General features: G+C 46.0%; 1 long non-coding RNA gene across 2 annotated transcripts; it reads left to right on the top strand.

The window, feature by feature from the left end:
* Positions 1-9,349: 9,349 nt before the first annotated feature.
* Positions 9,350-14,096, top strand: LOC136533206 (uncharacterized). Of its 2 annotated transcripts, XR_010778435.1 has the most exons (5): positions 9,350-10,242; positions 10,323-10,378; positions 10,459-10,577; positions 13,114-13,756; positions 13,981-14,096. It is a non-coding gene; the product is annotated as an uncharacterized lncRNA (long non-coding RNA). The 2 variants fall into 2 exon arrangements; XR_010778414.1 differs by lacking the exon at positions 10,459-10,577.
* Positions 14,097-18,111: the final 4,015 nt, after the last annotated feature.

Genomic DNA, 18,111 nt, shown 5'->3' with positions numbered 1-18,111 from the left:
ATTTGTATAAAACATGCATGTGATAATTTTTGTACAGTGATTAATTGCTGTGTAGAACATAGGAAAAATACTAACTCTGTTGTTTGACACTTTTCATAGTACAAAGTATTTTCATGTTCATAATCATGCCATAGCTTGTTATTTTTGTGTAGGCTAATCCACTCATTCAAATACTATGAAAATCTGATGTTAGACTACTTAGGGTAGTACTGTGCTATGGTGATTTTCTAAGATTTTTCTAAGCAATAAAAATAGATGTTACTATTCAAACCTATTATTAATTAGGGTTTAATCAAGTGTTGCTTTATGTGTGATTAAGGAATTAGTAAAGCTTTGGTGTATCTTTGAAGCATTTAATAAGATGTGTTGACTTAACATATTAGTAGTAGAAGAGAATGCAGTAGATGACATGTGCTTGTAGTATATGTTCTTGGATGATGTTAACTACCTTGCATTCAAGCATATCCATTGTATTCATCTCATCCGATGCACCGATTGCATAAGCACTTACGCACATTGCATCATACAGGATCGCAAACCGAGAACCAGTCGTCATACCCGAGGAGCTCGAGGAGTAGCTCGAAGTGCAGCCACAGGAAGTGCCCGAAGCCGACGAGGAGGACGTTGAGGAACTTCCGGAGTGCCCCGATTACCACCCGAGCTCCTTCGAGAGAGGCAAGCCTCAGAGCATTTTCTCCCGATTTGCAATTATTAATTAAATGCTTTACTTTAATTGATGCATTACATTTAGGAGTTGTTTGCAACCGTTGCTGCATTATACCTTGTCTACTTTGTTATACTATATCCTTGTTACCCTGGTATCCGCAGTCGAGTCAATGCTTAGCTGGCTTAGACCGGTAGAAGTCAGGTGATTTTCTGTCACCTGCGAGCTATAGGTGGTTACCTGGATCTGCTTGGATAACTATATAGTCATGGTATAACTAAGTGTTAAATGAAGTTGAGACCGGACGAAGACTTACAGAGTTTTGAACTGTAGTGCTTTCCGTCTGTATCGATTAAGGACCGACCGTTGTTGGGCCTCGAGTCATGTTGAACGCATGCCTTATATTTAGCTAGTCGGATAAAGTACCTTCCGACCACGAAGCTAGGAGATTATTCGGGCCAAGTAGATTGCCCATAGCACACTATACCGGAGCAGGTGTAGTAGGACACGGGGGCGAGATGATAAGACCAAAGTGCAGTCGGTCGGCCCCTAGGTACATGTGGTTCCTGGCAAACTCAAGATTCCTGGATAGTTGACTCGGTGATCAATATCTCACTTTAGCGGGTGAGTGAGGTTTGTGTAAGGAATAAATCACCTGCTAGTTAGGAATCGATTCGAATCGCCATCGCTCCTAGATAGTGAGCACTTGACTTGAGTTACTTCATCGTAGTAATGTTAATGGAACACTTGGACAGTTATAATGCATATGACAATATGGAAGTGGTTAATGATCATTGGTTATCATTATTGGCTTAATCACATGTTTGCTCTAGTATAGGTGCAAATCTAGTTGACAGGTTATAATTAATTAATTTGGCAATAATGTCTTTAGAAAGGTTTTTGAAATGCTAAAAATGCTTTCTTTGTAAATGAGTCAGCTACCCTACTAAACCAGGCTCCATGCTATCTGCAGGCTCGGAGGCATCCTCTCCATGCATGCTTCGGGCCATGTCCTGACGGTGAACATCCATCACCCACTCGGCGGAGACCTGCTCTGACACCAACCGCGCGTGCGGCAGCAGGCTCACCCCGATTGACTAGATGTCCTCCATGCTCAGGCCTTCAGCATACCCACCGTAGATAGTGGCGAAGTCCAGGTTTGGGTGTTACGTCGCCACCGAGGTCAGCACCCCCAACGCTGCATAAAATAGCCCGCTCCTGACAAGGTCCTTGACCATGTCCGGGATCTCCACCAGCTGAACCACGGGCATGCTGGTACTTGGCACCGACTCGAAGACTTCCGAGACGATGAGCTAGGCAGCGTTGCGAATCTGACCAAGCTCCTCCTCGAGAGCATGTCGCTCTTCATGGGACTTGGCTAGCTCCTCGACATTCCGGCTGAAGTTCGCCTTGGTCGTCTCCAGGTCTCGCTCCAATGCCTTCACCTTTTCTCCTAGCTCTGCGAGATGGGCCACAAGCTCAGAAACATGCTAGGGGGGAAAAGGAATCAACACCACGAGAAAACAAAAAGGTACGCACCGACGCAAGAGGCCTCAAGGGTGGAGAGATCCTCTGCCTGCCAAGCCGCCTGCTCGCGCAGCCAGGCACTCACGTCCTCCATCCCCATCACCTGGTCCTGGAGCATGAGCACCTCCCGATCCGCCTCTGACCGGGCCCTCTACTCCGCCTCTAGGGCCTTCTGTGCCGACTCTAGGGTGGCTCGCTCCGGCTCAAGGGCAGCCAAGGCCTCTTGGAGCCCCGCCTCGGTGCTCGCCAAGGACGTGCATAGCCCCACCTCAGTCTTCGCCTGGCAGACCTTTGCCGCCTTGAGCCCTTGCTCGGCAGCAGTTGCCCACTCTGCCGCACGCTGCTCCTCCACCCACACCGTAGCCGCCTCGGCCGCTCGGACCTGGGACTCATGGCAAGCAGACTCCACCTAGCTCTCAAGCTCGGCCATCCGGGCGTGTTCCGCCCAGAGGAAGTGAGACTTACAGGACGACACCTTCCTTATTTCCTATGGAAAACAGGCGTTATAAAAACAACCGACGAAAGATTCAAAGGGCAAGGAGAAGTACCAGAAACTCACCTCCGCGGCAAGCTGTAGGTCGACCTCAACCAGCTGCCAGGCAAACTAAGCCTGCTTCCGGGCGCTCTCCAGCTTCATGGACAGCTCAGTGAGCTCGAACACCACGGCATGCCCTTGTCCGCCAAAAATTTTCCCAGTGCTGGTGCTCCTAGGAATCTCAGAGGACGTACCTTGCCTTCGATAGGTCCTCGGGTAAGGGCCACTCCAGGTCACCCTTTGATGAACCACCGGAGGGCCCAGCCTCCAACCAGACCACCGCTAGCTCCCGCGGTGACACCGGCGGATCCGCCACGGTATCTGCCTCATTGTCAGACAGGATCTCCACCACCACGTTCGCATGAGATGCCGCCTAGCGTCCCAACTCCGTTCCACCCAAACACTTTCAACCCGGGTCGCTCGGGGGCTCCATAAATATACAAATGTTGAGTACTACCTCTCTGTTTTGTTTACTATTGTATGGAGAAATTCCTTCCTACCCTAACGAAGGGGTAGTTCATTCCTTTAAATTTACCTTACGTAGCTTTGCTTTAAAAATTCTAACTGATTGCACCCCGCCTTTTCCTACGGCTACACCTGGCCGAGCCTCGCAGGCCATGCCCCGGGCTCGCGAAGTTGCGACCTACAGAACAAACAGGTAGGTACGAGAAAGAAAGAAATTTAAAACAAAATTATGCTAAGGAGAAACTAAGGAACGGAAGGGAACAAGCTTCCCCGAACGGAATAACTCCATCACAGAAAACAAAATACCATTATAGCTGTTAAGCACACGAACGTTTTATATGGGGGCTTCCCCCACAAATTTAAACTACTATGGCCACTCGACAACTTCACTTGAACACCAGAAGAGACAACCAGACCTCCCTGAGTCGATCGAGTCACCCAGGATAGATCAATCGGTCTCCTGAGTCGATCGATTCACTTAGGATAAGCACCTGAGATATAGGTAGGAAGCGAAGGGGCGCCCCATGCGGGCCATGCCGACTCCATCTCGAATGAGGAGCACGGGTCCCGGTCGGACATTTCCGACTAAAGATCTCTGAACCCCGTCTCTCATGTCATCAAGGTAAGCATATGTTCATTAAATACAAAACTATTCACACGAGGGCTAACCCACGATTGACAAGCGTAGGTCCCGGACGGACGTTTCTGACTAGAGCCCGATGAACCTGTCTCTCCAGTCTTCAAGGTAAAACACTATCAAAGCCCTCTATTTCAATTTAAAACATTCATACATCCATACGCGCATTTCATTCCATACGCCTGAATCCCCCGGACAGTTAGGGCATGAACCGCCCGGGGGCTCAGGAACTAAGCATCGCACGTGCAGCGAAATGCACCAGAACGCTCCATGTTGCGCCACGAAGCGGTGGCTTGCCTCATTCGACATGAGCAACCAAACAAAGCCAGGGGAGAAAACTGTAGATGAGCACCGTGCGACCTTCGCCCGGTCTGGCAAACCGGGTCATCTCAACCTTCTCGTTCGATCTTGAACCTCTCGCTAGACCCATAGAATCCCCATTGAGGGGAGGCCGTCAGGCCACTCAGGTCGCTCTGTGGAATGGCCTAGGCATCTACTAGGTTATAGGTAAAGGAGTAGTGGAATGCCACAAGAGGGCTATGCCGACCCCATCACGAACGACGGACCTGGATTCCACTCAATCACACCCGTTAGCGAGCTCACCGAGCTAGTCTTCGAGCCCGAGCGATCGGGACAGGCGATGAAACTTAGCCCCTCCGGTTGTGAGGAACCGGATGGGGTAGCGCAAAACAACTCACAACCCCCACGAAGGCCCGACAAGGCTCAGGGGCTTAAATGCCATGGGACCGCGACTCTGAACTCACGTCGACAAGATAGGCGACATCCGGCTATGGCTCTTGGGACCATGACTCCGAACTCGCGTCGATGGGATAGGCGACATCCGGCTATGACTCTTGGGACCGTGACTCCGAACTCGCATCGATAGGATAGGCAACATCCGGCTACGGCTCTTGGGACCGCGACTCCTAAACTCGCGTCGACGGGATAGACGACATCCGGCTATGACTCTTAGGACCGTGACTCCTAAACTCGCATCGATAGGATCAGTGACATCCGGCTACAGCTCTTGGGATCGCGACTCCTAAACTCGCGTCGACAGGATCGGCGACATCCGGCTACGGCTCCTGGGACCGTGACTCCTAAACTCGTGTAACAGCTTCAGACAGCTTCACTAACTAAAACTAACTCTCTCGATCCACGGCGAGCACCGACGCCTGGGTCTACTCGTGACTCCACCTTACCCGATCCCACGGCGCGCACCGACACCAAAGATCAAACTCTATTACATCCAAAACTAAACTTCCTCGCCCGATCCTCAGCGCGCACCGACACTAGGATCATTAAGTTCTGTCTCAATCTAATCCCCGCGCTTAAAAAACACCTCGGCAGTGCAACGACGCTATGGTTAAACAAAATTATGTCTAAAAACTCAAAATACGCGCACCCACAGACACAAACACAAAGAACCCCCCCAACCGGTTCCGCCCGAACCACTCGAGGGCTTGGGGGCTACACCCGTGGGTGCGCTCACGCGCACCTGCTAGTGAGACAAAAAATTCCCCGGACGATTTGGCTCAAATCGCCCGGGGGCTCGAGGGCTCCTATCAGGTTCATAAACCCGGGGTCCCTCAAGGACCGTCTTCCACGCTCGGGCTCGGCCCAAGAAAACAACATATATTTCATGGGTCGGCCCAAAAAACTAAAACACAACGGGCTGAAAGGGAAGTCCGATTGTCGACCGGAAGGTCTACCCTTAAGAACAGGCGCCCGCTCATCAACTTCTTCAGCCCACCTCTCCGACCGGAGCACTCGCTTCAGGCACCAATCGTCTCCAAATAGTCTCTCCAATCAGAAGGCTTGGCCCAAAACGCTGCTTCCTACTCCGACCCCACGACCGGGGCTCGTGGGAAGCCTGCTCACCGCTCTTCTCCGACCGACGCACTGAGAGCCGACTGGAGTCATCCGACCGGGGGCTCCCCGTTCGGAAGGAACCAGAAGACGTGTGGAGAAAGGCAAGACATGGCTCACAAGTCAAAACCACTATACTAGGGACCATACCCTGCGCAAAACTGTGCTCTACAACCACCCTAACACAAAGTATTGTAGGAGCCGCTAGAAACTCCCATATGGTAAGCCCCCCCCCCCCCCCGCGTGTCTCTAGACATCGATCGTAGTATGGGCTCCTGGATTTGCCATACCGGGTGAACATAGCGCGGCTCCTCACATGCCACTAGGCATCCAGAAGTATTTGCAGGTACCGGCGTCCATCCTTCCTGAAGAAGATAGCTCGACCTCCATGCACATCTGACATCCTACAGCGACATCGACAGTATTGGGGGGCTTCAATCATTATCTAGTTTTCATCACCATAGGCAGCAAGGCTTAGAAATATCTGTACTCTCTCCCTCTCACTTGTAAAAAGCAACCCCCTTCGTCTATAAAAGGGGATGCGCTCCCTCCAACGAGGAGAGATCGACTTTAAAAAGCTCAGACTCACTAGATCGACATCAACCCCTTACAACCGTAGGACCACCAAGTTCCGACCGCAACCCTTCCGGTCGGAGCCATCCGAACCTCTTGTATACCCCCTCCTTTCTCCTTCTCGTTTGTAACCCCCTACAGACTTCAAGCACCTAGGCTCAGGAATAAAGTCACTGACCGACCCCTACTAGACGTAGGGCATGTTGTCTGAACCAGTATAAATCCTATGTCATTGAGTGCTAGGCCACCTCTGATCACAACGTACAACAAAACTATAAATATTTACTAGTTGGCCACTTTCTGCACTGACATATATCTATTGAAATTTTTAGTTCTACTAGAATACTTATGTTGCATTATACTTTACATTTTACTGACATATACTTGACTAGCAAAAACAATTCCGTGATCATCTCTTTTTACTGTGAATCGCATTATTTATGTAGACACTCACATATATGCACGCACACTCACTTCTACGAACAAACATACATCCTACTTCACTATGAGAACTTTCGAAATACTAAGACGGTAGATTTTAGGACTCACGAGTCATCACATGCACCGTGTTGTCGACAAAACAGTCACCTACCTTAGGTATGAGTAATTCCAAAATACTAAGCTGGTAGATTTTAATATTCACATTAGTCATCATATGCGTCCCAATGCCGATTGACACGGTTGTCTACCATGGGAAAATAGTGAACATGTTAAATCATCAAATACTAGAATAAATTCAGAAAAATAGAGCTTAACTGAGCAACAATCTAATCAATTAAGCTACACAAAGTTCTCATATGTTGAAACTCTTTGATCGGCTCCCCTTATGTATAATTCCTGGCTTCGCCACTAGGGCCGGCTATGACCGACGGGGCGGGGTCGAACACGTGGCTGCAGGGTGGTTAGCGGGGTGTAATTGCAAGGGGTGGGGTCATTAGTGATTGCAAAGATGATAACAAGCGGTGTTTTTAGTAGTACTAGATGAGTGCCCGTACGTTGCAACGGGCGCAACATAAATTGAATGAGATGTTTGTTAGCCAAGTCAAAATCAAGAATATATCAATTTAATTTTTCACGTGTATTATACCATGATAATGTCTAGAAACATATTCATCATCGTAATGAATCTGAAATAAAATTTAGGCTTAGAGCTTGTTGTCTGAAAGTTATGACAAACATCAGTTGCCTCAAAGGCTGAAAATTTATTGCTAGGCATCGAATTGAATTTATCCATGCTCTGCCTTGCCTAAAACATGTATACTCGGACTTACAATATTCTAGCCCGCATGAGGCATGGCAACAATTTATTTTTGTCAACACGCAACGCCAATGACGACGAACGAGATTGGGATTGCGATCATGATCATTGTGTGGTGATATTCCAATAAATTTCTTTCTTTTTCCATAATTCTCTTTCCATTTTATTCCATTTTATTTATTTGCCTTCCAGTGTCTCCATGCGGTGATTATTTGCCTACCGGTGATTCCATGAGGGTACATTCCTTCTGTGTTTCCATTGCGTTCCACGGTGTTTGCAGGGATTTTTTTTGCCGCGTGCGCGGGATTGACTTTCATGTGTGGGTGATTGACGATGATTTTTTCCCTGTGTGTGTGATTGATGGTTTTTTAATGCCGGATAGTCATGGATCGCATGAGTATTTTGGTTCTATCGGATAGATGTTGACAATCCATACATTTTAGTTGTAGAGATAGAGTTAAGCAGATAGAGATCCCTGTTGCAAGTAGAGAGACGTGGAGTTAGGACTCAAACCCCCTGGCCGTAGGCCCTACCCAGTAGCCAGCCAGAAGGCACCGTCACCACGCCAGTAGGATTACGCCACACACATAGTTCAGTTCACACGAACACGGTGGAGCCGAGGGCCGAGCCGAAACCAAAAGGCAAAGACTGCGCATGTGCGGCTGGCACCTTTGTAAGGCCACAGCCCGGGAAAACGGCTAAGATCCACTCTATATGTTGAATGGACCATGCCTACTAATTAACTCTATTGCACTTTCGTCCTCGCTTCGTACAAAAGATTCGAACCGGAGTTCTATAGCTTTCCAGAGCTCAGGCTTTTAAGTTGGTTCGGTTGCCTCCCAGGCTCCGATGTGGCACTAAGTCTACTGCTACAGCCATTCCTTTCGCTACAGTACTGGCAACCCTCCATTCTACAGTACCAACACCTGAGCTACAGTAGTTCGGCGGCCCAGCCCATCAGACTGGCCCAGCTAGGCCCATCAGCGGGGTCTCACATACACCCACCCTTAGGATTCGACGTCCTCGTCGAGGGCCGAATCAACCTACCAAACGGGACAAATATCCAGGACCGATTCTCTTGGCCCACGTTTATATTCCCAGCTCCTCAGCCCAAGTGCCAACCTGTCCGAGCTCCCGAGTCATATATCCGTGAAACCGCGAGACTCACTTGGCCCACGTCCATATTCCCAGCTCCTCGGCCCAACTGCCATGTTCTTATAGAGCCATGCGCAACTTGTCCGAGCTCCCAAGCCATATGTCCGTGAAACCGCGAGAGTTGACTCTGAATACCATTTGTAACGCTCCAGCCCGAGAAAACGGCTAAGATCCACTCTACACGTTGAATGGACCACGCCTGCTAATTAACTCTCTTACGCTTTTATCCTCACTTCACGTAAAAGGTTCAAACCGGAGTTCTATAGCTTTCCAGAGCTCAGGCTTTTTAGAGGCTCCGGCTCCGGACTGTTCATGCACTGTAGCACAGAGCCGGCGGAGCTCAAAATTGTGGCTTCGCCGGCTCCTCCTCTTTTCGGCTTCTTTTCAGTTCATTTTGCGTCTCGATTTCCGAAACGGCTCCTGCTACAGTGTTGCTATAGTACCTCGAGGTGAGGAGCTAGAGCCACCAGGAACAGCGCCAAACGAGTCCTAAGTTTCGGTTGCCTCCCAGGTTTCGATGGGTACTAAGTCTACTGCTACAGTCATTTCCGCTGCTACAGCACCAGCAACCCTCTATGTTACAGTACCAGCCCTGAGCTACAGTAGTTCAGCGGCCCAACCCATTAGGCTGGCCCAGCTAGGCCCATCAGCGGGGTCACAACCTTCTTGTTCCTTCTCTTCCTCCCTTAGTGTCCCACAAGTGGCGCGTCAGTGAGGTTTACTTTTAATTTTGTCCGTCACAAACGTTTCAACAAATTTGTACCTAGAGATGGCATAATTTAAAGAAAATGAGTCTGCTAAAACTTTGAAGCATGTCACAATTTCATACATTACATGCTCATAGTACATTCTTACAACTGTTAGATAAATTCTTCTTTTGTTAAAAAGAAACCATAATTACATTCAAACATTTTAACAAACAAAAAGTACATACGTTTCTTCCATTCATTCATTCAACAGATCTCGATTTATACTAAAAACGTGCACACGCTGCCATTTGCATTACACTTTGCCATGTTCATTTCTCATTCTCTTTTCCCAATGACAGGAGGAACATAAAAAAAAACATTCACAATCACACTTAAATCAAGGATGAGTATACATCGGTTCCGGTTATTGTACTAGAAAACACAAGGTTAAGGGGAAAATAATCAAACACGCACCATACAAATTCTAATAATCTCTACAATTAATAAAAAGATCCCGTGCTGATCAACTAAAGTCTTATTTGAATGTATGTATATCTATTTCAATGCACGTGCGTTAAGTGGATTGAAATGTCGGGGTGTATCAGGCCTCAAACCCCAACTCCCGTGGATGACAGCCCACGTCGGGGTGAGCTCCCACGCTCGGCCGAAAATCGCATTTGGCTGTGCGAGTATTGGAATGGATCACGCCGCGAAAAACGTCAATCCACGCGTGAGAAAAATCTCCGCCCGAGAGGTGTGGAATCGCGACCACGCGTGCGGGCGCTCCTCCGGCTGTCCGCCGTCGTCTCCTTCGAGCTGTCCGCCGCCTCCTCGACGGCGTCGCCCCGACCGCCTCCTCATTGGGTCCAGGTACGAAGTCTCCTCCCCCATCTCCTCCTCCACCTCATCTCCCTTCACCTTCTCCTCCCTATCCATTTTTTTGTTTCTAGGGTTCTTGACGGCGGCGGCTCCCAGCCGACTTCAGTCATGGCTTTAGTTCCTCCAGGTACATCTGTTCTCCTTCCCCTTCCACACCTCCTTCAGATCTTCTTCTTGCATTTGGTGAAACCATTGTTCCTATGCTAGATCTACGGGTGGTGCACAATAAGCTGCAGCTCCCCCTCAACCTCCGCCCCAAGGATTCCAAGCCCATGCCATCAACTGCATCAGCTTATTGCTCATAATGTTTTTCCCCCTGCATCAGTGTATGCTCATTTCTATAGATCATATGAAACTTTGTTTTTCATTGGACGACAACCAATACTAATATCTAGGGGGGAAATAGTTACTTTTCAGTAACCATTTTGTTCAGATTTTGTCATCTTTATGAGCAATAGATTTTGTCTGGTCTATCCCGTCGTGGATGGTTTGAATTTGAAGCCTTAATTTTGTCAGTATTTTTACGGCGTAACTAGTGAAATGTTGATTGAGTGGATGCATTTTTTTAGTAATATAATATGCAGTTTCTAATACTAAAAAAATAATCTAGTCATCGCCTTTTCCATAGAAACTTAAATCTAATAAGAAAAAGACACTTTAGTTGTCTGCTAGATTATCTGATCTAGTGATAGTTGTGTTAGTTCTATACAAGACCATGTAATCCTGAAGTCTCAGGAACTTTGCAGCTTTAATTCAACTGATCTTTGTCTCGATTCAGATGTTCAGATCCCTTGAATATGATGTTTGAAACATTAGTTTTTGTTACAGTTCATATGGTTTCGGAAAAACGTGATAACCGAATGAAGATGGAAATTCTTGAATTATTATTATTGACGTGGAGATATATGCTTGACATGTCAAACTGGACATCAGTTCAGTTATTGTCTTGTACCGATCTTTTTTTTAGAGCAATCCTTTTGGCTAGGAGAGGCTTCCAGATAGTTAACCACGCAATGCATGGCTGATAACTCCAAACTGAAACCTGTGCTGTGTCAGCCTCAAAAGCTGGCAACTGGATTGCATCCATGACATGTCTAGTTTTGAGATAAGGCCCCGTTTAGTTGCCAAAAAATTTTGCATAGTAACTGTCACATCGAATCTTGCGGCACATGCATGAAGTACTAAATGTAGACGAAAAAAAAACTAATTACACAGTTGGTCGAGAAATCGCGAGACGAAACTTTTGAACCTAATTAGTTCATAATTAGACACTAATTACCAAATACAAACGAAATGCTACAGTGAGCCAAAATCCAAAATTTTTTGCATCTAAACGCACCCTAAATATTCCAATATATGCTGCTGAACAATAGTGCCATATTCTAAAGAGGATTCTTTGGACTAATCGTAGCTTGCTTGTCAATACCAGTTACTAGAAGTTTTATGGAAGAACCATCTCATTCTATTTATCTGTAGACAATTGTTTGTTGTACAGCAATCAATACTTTTGAGATGGAAGAACCATCTCAAATCATGCTGTCCAAAATATTATACAAAATGAGTTGACATGTCCCTGTTGTAAGTTGAGATTGCTGCTGAAAACATACAACTGATATGTCAAATTGTGATGTTATTTTGCCTATTAAGGTAGACAAGCTGTGATACTATTTTTTATTGTGATTTTTTCAAACCTGTACAGTTTTAGTATTGTGATTTTTTTCACTTGACTAGTCTTAGTGGAGTACTACAATATGTTGTTAATTCGGCTTTGATATGTTGCTGCTGAAAACATACAACTGATATGTTGTTTCTGAAGCATATATATCACAGTTAGACTTGTTACAACTTTTACATGTTATTTGGTCCATTTACAAGTCTAGGTTACATGTCAGAAGATCCTCAAATAATCAGTACTGTTACTTCCATCTCACTGATGCATACATGTTTAGGCGTGTCATGTACTACATGTTTCATGTAAAACATATCATGAGAAGATCCTCAAATAATCAGTACTGTTACTACTTAGTAGTAGGTGCTGTGTATATCAAGATTTCTAGGATGCCACATTATTATTCTAGGTAGTGTTTAGGCCTTCCTAATTTTCTACACCTTGTGGACTTTCTAAGTTTGCAATGGTCCTTGTCATATAACTTCCATCTCACTGATCGTGAATTATTGGTGCTGACCTGTGTTTGAGAATAGTACTCTATGATGGAACTCTCTCACCAAACTTGACTGCTATACTAGAAACTGTTACTCACACAAGTTATTTACTGTTATTTACCTGTTCTTGATATTTTGATGAGCTCAAGATGCAAAATCTTTGCTTCTTGTTGCAAGGCTTGTAGGTACACTGCAGGAGCTAACCTGAAAAACTCCAAAAATTCTATTAAGAAAAACTTGTTTTTTCTTTGCAAGTTTCCTTTCTGCAGTCCCAGTTAACTGTGGTTAATCTACTGATGTGATTTATCAGTATATCTACTATATTTAGCTACTCATGTTTCCTGTTTACATGAAACTAGAATGGACATTCATTGAGTTATTCAGTCTCTTCTGATACCTGAGCTGATGGTGACAGTTATTCAGGTCTTGTCTTAAGTCCTGAGTAGCATGAATCCTTTTATCGGGACAGGTAGTAGTGGTTCCTTTACCTTGGAATGCTTATCATTTTGCCTTGCCTTGTTGCTTTTCTGATCTGACATGCATAGTAATCAGTAGAATTTTGTGTGTGCTTTCTGATCTGATACAGTTCTTGGTGGTAGCGGTACAGTTCATTCGTAATGTAGTTCCAAGCAAGAAGCAACCAGTGTTTAATATTGTGCCTATATTTTCTTACCTTGTCTTATTTGTGTTCTGAGACAGAATAGAGGTTAAGTACTTCTGCTGGATGGAGAAGATCGCGGATGGCGCACGGCGGCGCAAAAGAAGAGGACGACGCGGACACGTGGGTGGAGAAGGGCACGCACGGAGAGATCGGGCGCGGTTGAGATACGTGGGGAGCCGGGGGTTTTTCGCTCCCCACCAGCTGTGCAAAAGGGACGGAGTCGGAGGATCGCTTTCTGAACAAAGCAGCGTGGAGCGGAGGCGTCTGGCAGCGCTCTCCAGATTCTCGCGCGGAGCGGAGCGGGAGAAGCGTTGCCGAAGGGTCCCATAGTGCATGCTGCTTACAGATCCTAGTTCATATTAGTTCTGATGTTAAAATCATGTATAATCTTTGTTGTTTTTTATGCCGACTTGGCTACACCAAAATTTGGTAAGCCTTCCTTGGAAAGAAAGAAATCGGCCAATGGTGTCAAAGACAAAAAAATTTTTGGATCGGCTAAGAAATATTATTTAATATATTTTGGGATAAGCTTGATATTTAAGATTTGCTCACGTGAAGATAAGTAAAAAAGGCAAGGAAGCTAGGAGGAAAGGAGACATGCATGCACACGTAACACTAGGCTTGCGTGATCAACTATTGGAAGTGCTCATGCACGTACGGCCAATTAAGCACGACATCTAGGCCTTGTTTAGATTGCAAATTTTTGCAATCTGGACATCGTAGCATGTTTTGTTTGTGTTTGATAAACTTTGTCCGATCATGAACTTACTAGGCTGATTTACAACCAAACTGTGCAATTAGTTATTTTTTTATCTACATTTAATGCTCCATGTATGCGTCCAAATATTGATGTGATGGAGAGAAAGTGAAAAAAGAATTTAGAGGTGATCTAAACAACGCCATAGATGCACATCAACGGTGAAGGAAAAAGGACACGTATCATGTATGTGCATGTGGCCGGCTAGATGGCATGTTCGTATATGTATATGGCAAAATAAATCACGTGTATGCTTAACGAGCAAAGACGCGCACATGGCATGTTCGTATATGTATATGGCAAAATAAATCACGTGTATGCTTAACGAGCAAGGACACGCACATCGGCAAGGACTCCACGTGAAGGAGATATTTATTGTTAGGCAAGTTTACAGAGTCTTTATCCCAGGGTATAAATATAAAATCCCCGGTCATTGTAATAAACATCCACACATCAATTAAAATTAGTCTATACTTTTTTTGGTTTCACGCCAATCTTAGGAGTAGAAGTAATGTAAATCTCGGCGAGTTCTTTAACAAGCAGGGCTGCATCGGCTGATCGACCTCCGGCTTGTCTATGAGTACCGTCACGACTTGTATTATCGTTTGTAAGGCTGCATCAATCATTTGATCTCTTGCGAATTATAATATAAGTTAGTTATCGATTCGTATCATTGTTTGCGAGGCTGCATCATCCAATTGATCTCTTGTAGATACTGATATTGATCAAAGTTATCGATCTTGTATTAATTGCAAGGTCACTAGTTACTGAATTTGACTAAGATTAGTAATATTCTTCTTGGTGTTTTCGGTCAATTCAATCCCGTTATCGATCTTATTATAATTAATGTTTCGTTAGTTATAATAATACCATAATTTATCCGGTTAAGATCGAGATAGATCGGCATCATATCATGTCAATTGGTCGTCTTTTGGCTTTATCACGATCAGATCTTAAATTTGATGACTCGTTCTGTTAAGATCGGCTGTTTTATCTCGATCTGAACCATACATAGTACGTTTTCAAAGGCATGAATTAATTTTAGATAGATTCATTAATTGATAAAGTTTGATTTATCGTTATTACCATCCATAGTTGCATCGATATGGTCGAACGTCACTGGTGGAACTTTAGATTAGGATTTATTAATTAATGAGTTTGTTTATGGTTAAGACATGTGCTTTGTTTGTTTACTATGTTTGAAATCGGTTATTTTAGCCGATTGCGTATTTTACATTTATAGTTTGTACCAAGAAACTATCGAAAATATGGATAGATCTATAAGTTTTTTGGTTTTAGTTTATTATCGTTACCATAGCTGCATCGATCCGGTCGAACCTCAGTGATAACGGTAATAGATTAGATCTAGTTTGTTTATAAATTCATTCTTATTAGATAGTTGGTTGCATACATGTTATAATCTCCCTTTTAATCTGAATCGGTTGTTTAGCCGATAGCTTGTGCTTTCAAAGATGAAATCATTGATCTTTATAATTGTGTGTATTATACTTGTTTTTGTCTTGATTAATCAGTCACCATAAATCTGCCATGATCCATGAGCATCGGTTATTTTGATTCACGTCATTATCATTTAATATTAGCTGATCATCCTTGATTTAAAGATCTTTCTTTCATGGATATGCTGGATATCGACTATTTAGTCGATGGCCTTATTTATTGGCTTTCAAAGCCGTATATTTGGAACTGTCTGGTGCAACAACCGGTATGTTTCACCTTAAACTATTGATTATCTTCTCCTTGTCAATTGCAGGGTCAAATTGACTGGCACGCCTCCGGCCTCGAAGCCAACCGCTCCTGGCGGATCTCCAGCCTTGCTCCATCAAGCAGATTCTTTCGGCTTGCTACGTGTTGATCATATTTTCACATTTTTTGTGTCAACATCTCATGATTAGTTGATATTATATAGTTTTGCTTAAAGCTTGATTTTCTCTACCAAATGGTTGAATCAGCAAACCACGTGTACCATGCCTGCCAAACCCACGCCAAACCAAATGACTTAATCCACAGCATGGGTGGCCTCTCTCCCTTGGATCAACCCCCGGGTGGATTGGGTGAGTGGGAGGGATTAACCCAACCCACAGGTGGAACTACTCACACGATCAGCCAAACGCCATGAAACTCACTGGGACATGGAATTCGTGCTCCATGAAAAAGGGAGGAAAAAGAAGCATGGAATTCGTGCTCCATGAGGGGGGGGGTACGATTTCACTACTCCAGATCTGGACATCACTGCCGGTTCAAAAATCCACTTCACTATCGGATTTTGAACCGACAGTGGCATACCGACAATGATGGGGGTTGATTTCACTGTCGGTCCTTAAAAACCGACACTGATCTACAGGAAACAGTGTCGGTTCCTGGCTCCGCCTGGCAGTGTTCAGTTGAACAACACTGCCGGTTTGTAGTGCCAACCGACAGTGACGGTTGCTTTAAGAGTGTCGGTTCTTGGTTCAAGCCAACAGTGTTGAGCAAGCCTACACTGTCGGTTCATGGATCAAACTAGCAGTGTTGTAGTAAATATCAATATCGGTTCATGGATCAAACTGGCAGTGTTCTTGTAACTATCAGTGTCGGTTCATGGTTCAAGCCGACAGTGTTGAGCAAGACAACATTGTCGGTTTGCTTCTAACCGGCAGTGATGGTTACGACAACACTGCCGGTTTGTTACTAACTGACGGTGAGTTACTTCATCGTAGTAATGTTAATGGAACACTTGGACAGTTATAATGCATATGACAATATGGAAGTGGTTAATGATCATTGGTTATCATTATTGGCTTAATCACATGTTTGCTCTAGTATAGGTGCAAATCTAGTTGACAGGTTATAATTAATTAATTTGGCAATAATGTCTTTAGAAAGGTTTTTGAAATGCTAAAAATGCTTTCTTTGTAAATGAGTCAGCTACCCTACTAAACCAGGCTCCATGCTATCTGCAGGCTCGGAGGCATCCTCTCCATGCATGCTTCGGGCCATGTCCTGACGGTGAACATCCATCACCCACTCGGCGGAGACCTGCTCTGACACCAACCGCGCGTGCGGCAGCAGGCTCACCCCGATTGACTAGATGTCCTCCATGCTCAGGCCTTCAGCATACCCACCGTAGATAGTGGCGAAGTCCAGGTTTGGGTGTTACGTCGCCACCGAGGTCAGCACCCCCAACGCTGCATAAAATAGCCCGCTCCTGACAAGGTCCTTGACCATGTCCGGGATCTCCACCAGCTGAACCACGGGCATGCTGGTACTTGGCACCGACTCGAAGACTTCCGAGACGATGAGCTAGGCAGCGTTGCGAATCTGACCAAGCTCCTCCTCGAGAGCATGTCGCTCTTCATGGGACTTGGCTAGCTCCTCGACATTCCGGCTGAAGTTCGCCTTGGTCGTCTCCAGGTCTCGCTCCAATGCCTTCACCTTTTCTCCTAGCTCTGCGAGATGGGCCACAAGCTCAGAAACATGCTAGGGGGGAAAAGGAATCAACACCACGAGAAAACAAAAAGGTACGCACCGACGCAAGAGGCCTCAAGGGTGGAGAGATCCTCTGCCTGCCAAGCCGCCTGCTCGCGCAGCCAGGCACTCACGTCCTCCATCCCCATCACCTGGTCCTGGAGCATGAGCACCTCCCGATCCGCCTCTGACCGGGCCCTCTACTCCGCCTCTAGGGCCTTCTGTGCCGACTCTAGGGTGGCTCGCTCCGGCTCAAGGGCAGCCAAGGCCTCTTGGAGCCCCGCCTCGGTGCTCGCCAAGGACGTGCATAGCCCCACCTCAGTCTTCGCCTGGCAGACCTTTGCCGCCTTGAGCCCTTGCTCGGCAGCAGTTGCCCACTCTGCCGCACGCTGCTCCTCCACCCACACCGTAGCCGCCTCGGCCGCTCGGACCTGGGACTCATGGCAAGCAGACTCCACCTAGCTCTCAAGCTCGGCCATCCGGGCGTGTTCCGCCCAGAGGAAGTGAGACTTACAGGACGACACCTTCCTTATTTCCTATGGAAAACAGGCGTTATAAAAACAACCGACGAAAGATTCAAAGGGCAAGGAGAAGTACCAGAAACTCACCTCCGCGGCAAGCTGTAGGTCGACCTCAACCAGCTGCCAGGCAAACTAAGCCTGCTTCCGGGCGCTCTCCAGCTTCATGGACAGCTCAGTGAGCTCGAACACCACGGCATGCCCTTGTCCGCCAAAAATTTTCCCAGTGCTGGTGCTCCTAGGAATCTCAGAGGACGTACCTTGCCTTCGATAGGTCCTCGGGTAAGGGCCACTCC

The sequence above is a fragment of the Miscanthus floridulus genome, chromosome 1 (assembly GCF_019320115.1).
Source record: "Miscanthus floridulus cultivar M001 chromosome 1, ASM1932011v1, whole genome shotgun sequence".
Taxonomy (NCBI): Eukaryota; Viridiplantae; Streptophyta; class Magnoliopsida; order Poales; family Poaceae; genus Miscanthus; species Miscanthus floridulus.
Note: the sequence above shows the minus strand (reverse complement) of the source record. Positions and strands in the feature narration are given on the sequence as shown.